Raw genomic sequence first — 6,808 nt, forward strand, 5'->3', positions numbered from 1 at the left:
GTACTCAAGAATTCCATTTTCAGCTTATCTCTTTTTTGTCACATTTCACTATAAACAGTGAGAAGAAACCAAGCTGCACTTTTGACATTTAATTTGGAATTTCTTCTGCTAAATATTCAAGTTCATGACTTTCAAAATCTGCCTTCCAGCCAAAGCCACTGGTCAATTTTGCCAGATTATCTGCAATTTTAAAACAAGGATCACCTTCCTTCCAGTTTGCAATAACACATGCCTCATTTCTATCTATGGCCTTATCAGAATTATCGTTAGAGTCCACATTTCTACCAACAGTCCCCTCAAAGAATTTTAGGCCTTCTCTGTCAAGCTCTTCACAACTCCTCCAAAATCTTCCCCTTATCCATTTAAAAAGCCTTTCCAACATGTTTGGTATTTGCAAACCTCAGCAGCAGCACCCCACTCTCCAGTACCAAAATCTGTTCTAGTTTGCTGGCTGCTAGAGTGAAATATACCAGAAACAGAATGGCTTTTAAAACGGGGAATTTAATAAGTTGCTAGTTTACAGTTCTAAGGCCAATAAAATGTCCCAATTACAAGTGTATAGAAATGTCCAATCAAAGGCATCCAGGGAAAGATACCTTGGCTCAAGAAGGCTGATGAAGTTCAGGGTTTCTCTCTCAAGTGAGAAGGCACATGGAGAACACAGTCAGAGATTCTCTTTCATCTGGGATGGCATATGACAAACGTGGCGTCATCTGCTAGCTTCTTCTCCTGGCTCCTTATTTCATGAAGCTCCCTGGAAGGCGTTTTCCTTCTTCATCTCCAAAGGTGGACTGTCTACTTCGTGGCACTGCAGCATTCTCTGCTCTCTCTGAGTCTCTTTCATTCTCCAAAGTGTTTTCTCTTTTATAGGACTCCAGAAACTTATCAAGACCCACCCAAATGGGTGGAGACATGTCGTCACCTAATCCAGCTTAACAATCACTCTTGATTAAATCACATCTCCAGGGAGATGATCTGATTACATTTTCAAACATACAGTATTGAATAGGGATTATTCTGCCTTTATGAAATAGTATTTAGATTAAAACATGGTTTTTCTAGGGTACATGCATTATTTCAAACCAGCACACCTGCCTAAAGGTTTCTTGGCTTCAGGCCTTAGACTTCATGGTTCTCCCTTTGAAGTTATTATTCCTTCAATTTGTTTCTTTTAGTCCAGACTGGCAGTGGTTCCATTTATAAAAATCCCACAACACTTTTGTTGATTTTTTGTGTAGTAGGCAGGGGTCTAATGATCAGACAATAGGACTTTCCACTTCCTTTCTTGATAACTCCTTCTTCAATCCTGGCTTTTTTCTGAAATGGCTCACTGGTTTCATGTTTGGTTAAATCCTTACATTGGGGCACTATTCTCTGGGGACTCCCTTTCTGGAAGCCTTGAATTTTCCAGACTATCAATTTCTGGTTTCTTTGTACTCAAGAGTTCAGTTCTCAGCTTATCTCTTTTCCATTGCATTTCACTATAAGCTACATAGAGAAACCAAGCTGCAATTTATTTCCACATTTAATTTGGAAATCTCTTCTGTTAAATATCCAAGTTTAGGGCTTTAAAAATCTGCCTTCCATCCAAAACCAGTAGTCAGTTTTGCTAACTTTAAAACAAGGATCATCCACTTTAAAACAAGGATCATCTTCCTTCCAGTTTGCAATAACACAGGCATACTACTTATCAGAAGTATCTTTAGGGTTCACATTTCTTCCAACAGTCTCTTCAAAGAATTCTAGGCCTTTTCTAGCAAGCTCCTCACAAATCTTCCAGAATCTTCCACTTATCTGTTACTAATTCAGTCTATTTACTAGTTACTGGCTTGAGAGATCATCCATTTCTTCTTGAGTAAGTTTGTCATTAAAGGTGTCAATTCAACCAGAAGATGTAACAATTATAGGCATATATGCACCTAACAACCTAGCCCCAAAATATATGAAGCCAATACTGATGATTTGAAAGGAGAAATGGGCAGTTCTCCTTTAATACTTCACTATGCCACTTTCAATAATGTATAAGAACATCTAAACTGGAGATTAATAAGGAAATAGAAAATTTGAATAATACTCTAAACTAACTAGACCTAACATATATATATACAGAGCACTTCACCCCACAACAGAATACACATTCTTCTTGTGCGCACATTGATAATTCTCTAGCATAGGTAATTTCTTAGGCCACAAAACAAGTTTCAATAAATTATAAAATATTGAAATAATACTATTTAACTTTTCTGACCACACTGAAATGAAGCTAAAAATCAATATGAAAGAGATAAATGGAAAGTTCACAAATATGTGGAAATTAAACATACTCAAACAATCAAATAGTTAAGAGGAAATAAGAAGAAAAGTTAGGAAATATCTTGAAGTAAATGAAATCACAACATATGAAAACTTATGAGATAAAGACAACATTGAGAGTAAAATGTATAGCTCAAATCAGAGATCTAGCCTCAAAACTGGAAGAACTAGAAAAATAAGAGCAAACGAAGCTAAAATCATGAAGAAAGAAGGAAATAAAAATTAGAGTGGTCATAAGTGAAATAGAGAATAAAGAAACAATAGAGAGAATCAACAATACCAACAGTTGGTTCTTTGAAAAGGTCAATGAAATTGACAAGCATTTAGCTAGAATAACCAAAAAAAAATGGGAGAGTACACAAATAAATAAAATCATAAATGAAAAGGGAAACATTACTATCAACCCCGTTGTGATAAAAAGGACTATGAAGTATACTGTGAACAATTGTATGCCAACAAAATACATTAGTTAATCTAGATGAAATGGACAAATTCCTAGAAACATAAAATTTCAAAAACACTCATGTTGAGATACAGTTTAACAAATAACCATAATTCAGTTAACAAATAACCAAACTGTAACAAAATACAGTTTAACAAATAACCAAAATTCTTGGCTAGCAATTATTTTCTCTCGTCACTATAAATATGTTGTCCCAATGCTTCTTGTTACCATAGTTTCTGATGAGAAATTGGCACTTACACTTTTGAGGCTCCTTGTATATGATGCATTCCTTCTCTCCTGCAGCTTTTCAGATTATCTCTCTGTCTTTGTCATTTAATAGTTGATGTGTCCGGGTAGGATCATTTTGAGTTTATCCTGTGTGGGATTTATTGGGCTTCTTGGATGTATACATTCATGTCTTTCTTAAATTCGTGGAGTTATTTCTTTGAATATTCCCTTTGCCCCTTTATTTCTTGTGAATGCTATAATGCTTCTATTGGTATGTTTGATGGTTACTGTGCCAGTTTGAATCTGTTGTGTACCCCCAAAAAAGCCAAATTCTTCAATCCTCATTCAGTATTGCTGGGTGGGAGCTTTTTGATTGTTTCCATGAAGATGTGATCCACCCAGTTGTGGGTGGTAACTTTTGATTAGATGGTTTCCATGGAGATGCATCTCCACCCATTCAAGGTGGGGCTGCTTATTGGAGCCTTTAAAGAGGGAACCATTTTGGAAAAAGCTTTAGGGCCATAAAAGCCCACGAAGCCAGAGATCTTTGGAGAGGAAGAAGGAAAATACCCCTGGGGGAGCTTCATGAAACAAGACACTGGGAGAGAAAGCTAGCAGACTTTGCCATGTGCCCTTCCGGGTGAGAGAGAAATTCTGAACTTCATCAGCCTTTCTTGAGTGAAGGTAACCTCTTTTTGGTGCCTTAATTGGGACATTTTTATAGACTTGCTTTAATTGGGACATTTTCGTGACTTTAGAACTGTAAACTTGCAACTTAATAAATTCCCCTTTTTAAAAGCCATTCTGTTTCTGGCATATCACATCCTGGCAGCTTGCATACTAGAACAGTTACCAACAGGTGGCCGAAACAAATGTCCCTATTCAGTCCTTCAGGATGCCACCAGATAGATTGGCTCAGACATACATGACACCAGAATTGGGACCAAGGAATGAGACTGAAAGCACAGGCTGGTTCCACACCAAGCTTAGAAGGTGTTGGAGGAAGGGCCAGCAAGGGTGCCTCAATGTTTCCTACCTCTTTAAAGTTGCTTTTTTACAATTCCGTGCTTGCTCAGTTACTGCAACCCTTTAGCTGTATCCTACAGCTCTGTGAAAGCTCCTTTGCTAATTTTTGCTGATTTAAAGATTCTGAAATTTCTCACTCCACTATCTTGATTGGTAGAAAGTTAGGGCTAGTTTTTTACTGGACCTTCTTCTCTAAGGCTGTAAAATCACAGCTAGAATTTATCCCTCATGGACTCATTTCCTCTTCAGACCCAACCAGGTCAGCAGGCATCTAATTAGGATTAATTGAGTTACTTATTGGAAAGTCAGACTTGGTAATTAAGGACATTCTTCTGATTAGATATTACTGAGTAATGTAAAATTGTCTCTATTTCATTGTATTTTTATACCAAAACATTTTCATTTTCTGGACCTAATTTTGGTCTGAATGACTTTTATAACATTCCCCTGCTTTCCTTAAGCTAGTTTGAGTTTGTTTCTGTCAATTACAACCAGAGTTCTGACAGACTGTCATTATTTAAGGCTAATTTTAAATGGTCTTGATACAGGCTTTCCACCATACAGAGTATGTGAGTGATTGCTCTCCCTTATATGGCTTCTGTAGACTATTTGTCCTTTTATCTAACTATCTCCATAAAATAAGAACTAATTTAAAATTAAGATCATTGTTTTGAGCAGGTGATCTCCAAATATTAATTTGTTCATACCATACAAAGCATGTCATTTTATGACAACAAATAAAAGTGTAATTTAATAATTACATAAACACATAATTTGCTACCATTTCATCCTGATGACTTCACTGGAAAGCTATTATATTGTTCCAAATTAGTCCTTCAATTAGAATGTTTTAAAATTTTTGCTACACCTTACCCTTGGCAAATTTCTCCTCATCAAAGTCTTAACGTCCTCTTTTCCATAAAATAGCATGTCCTTCTAAGCCAGTGCTTCTCAAATTTTAGTCTGCATCAGAATCACCTATAAGATTTAATAAAACACTGATTTTGGATCTGACATCTGACATTCTGATTTAATAGGCCTGGGGTGGTGTGCAAGAATTTGCATTTCTAAAAAGTTCCCAGGTGATGCAGATGCTGCTGGTCTGGGGACCGTACTTTGAAAATCACTACTCAAAGACTAGAGTATGTGTGTCTGTCCTCAATCACTATCACAGACTACCTGCAGTAGAGTAGACTCTCACCAGACACGATATGTCTTCTGCTTGGCTTCTCATTTAGACCTTATCTGAAGAAGTGCCTTACAAGGACTGTCAATCAACTATGCAGCATGTTCACTACGATGGGTTAGGAGTCCCAAACTCAAATACCTGCGCAAGCAGAGAGACAGCTGAAAAGAGTACAGGGTGGGGGATTGGCTAATAGAGGAAGAAGGATGTTTGCATTTATATGTGAACACCTTATAAATCATTCTATATCACGGTAATTGAGATCACAGACCCTAGAGTAGGTTCTACCACTTACTAGCTACGTAACAAGGTTAGGCAAGTTTCCTTGCTTCAGTTTCCTCATCCATAAAATCTGAATAATAATAGACTTTATCTTATAAAACTGCTGTGAGTTAACATTTGTAAATAATTTAGAATAAGTATAAAGGTAATAAGTCCTATATTATAATAATAACAAATACTTACATAATACAATTTGCCAGGTGCTAGTTGAAGCACAATACACTTAGTAATTTTTTAAATGTTTTCAATAGCCCTATGAGCTATGCACCATTATTAACCATATTTTATTGATGAGTAAGCTGAAGTACAGAAAGGTTAAGTAATGAGTGCAAGTTCACACAGCTAGGTGGTGGAGTTGCACTGAAAACCTGGGTAGGCTGTCTCTAGAGTCATGCTTTTAATCACCACATACTACAACACAGAAGCATCACTTTTGCTATGTGTTTTAGTTTCCTTGGCTGCTCAAGCAAATACCAATGCAATGGATTCGCTTAAACAATAGGAATTTATTAGCTCACAGTTCAGAGGCTAAGAAAAAGTTCAAATCAAGGCATCATCAAGGCCATGCTTTCTTCATGGAGACTGGTGTTCTGGGGCTGACTGCTGGTGGTTCTGGTCCTGGGCTCCTCTCTCATCTGGCAATGAGCATGGAAGCCTCTCCTGGCTTTTCCCTTTTCTTCCAATTTCCATTGACCTTCAGCTTCTTGCTTTCTGTTTCCTGCAGCTTTCTATTTGTCTGAATTTCACTCTGCATATAAAAGTACTCCAGTAACAGGATTAAGACCATCTTGATTTATTGGGCCACATCTTAATTGAAGTAACTTCATCAAAAGTCCTATTTACAATGTCCACACCCACAGGAATGGATCAAGTTTAAGAGCATGTTTTTCTGGGATCATAGCTCCAAACTACCATTCTAGGTAAAGAAAGCAGCAGCTACTCAACTTCAACCATTTGTTGCCATGTGGGAACGTGAGATCAGCTTTACTTGCTCATTCTTTCTTCCTTTTTTTTTTTCTTCTTTTAAGAGAAACCAGAAATTTTATTTTTGCATGTGTGAAATCTCCTGGTGTTTTAATGTGGCTTGATTTTTAAAATCACTGGGTGGGTGAAAGAGAACACATCTCTGGGCCACTTTTGACCTGCAGTCCCTAAGCTTACATACTCTCATCACACTGTGGTGGCCAGCTGTCCTGCTGGACATGCTAGATGGAAGCAGCTCTTCTGTATGCCAAGTATTGAACCTATCTCATGGCAGGTCAATTTATTCCATGTCATTTTAAAGTATGCTTCTCCTTCAGCAGCCTCCTCTGTGTCAATAACTCCCA

Source organism: Tamandua tetradactyla, chromosome 11 (genome assembly GCF_023851605.1).
Source record: "Tamandua tetradactyla isolate mTamTet1 chromosome 11, mTamTet1.pri, whole genome shotgun sequence".
Taxonomy (NCBI): domain Eukaryota; kingdom Metazoa; phylum Chordata; class Mammalia; order Pilosa; family Myrmecophagidae; genus Tamandua; species Tamandua tetradactyla.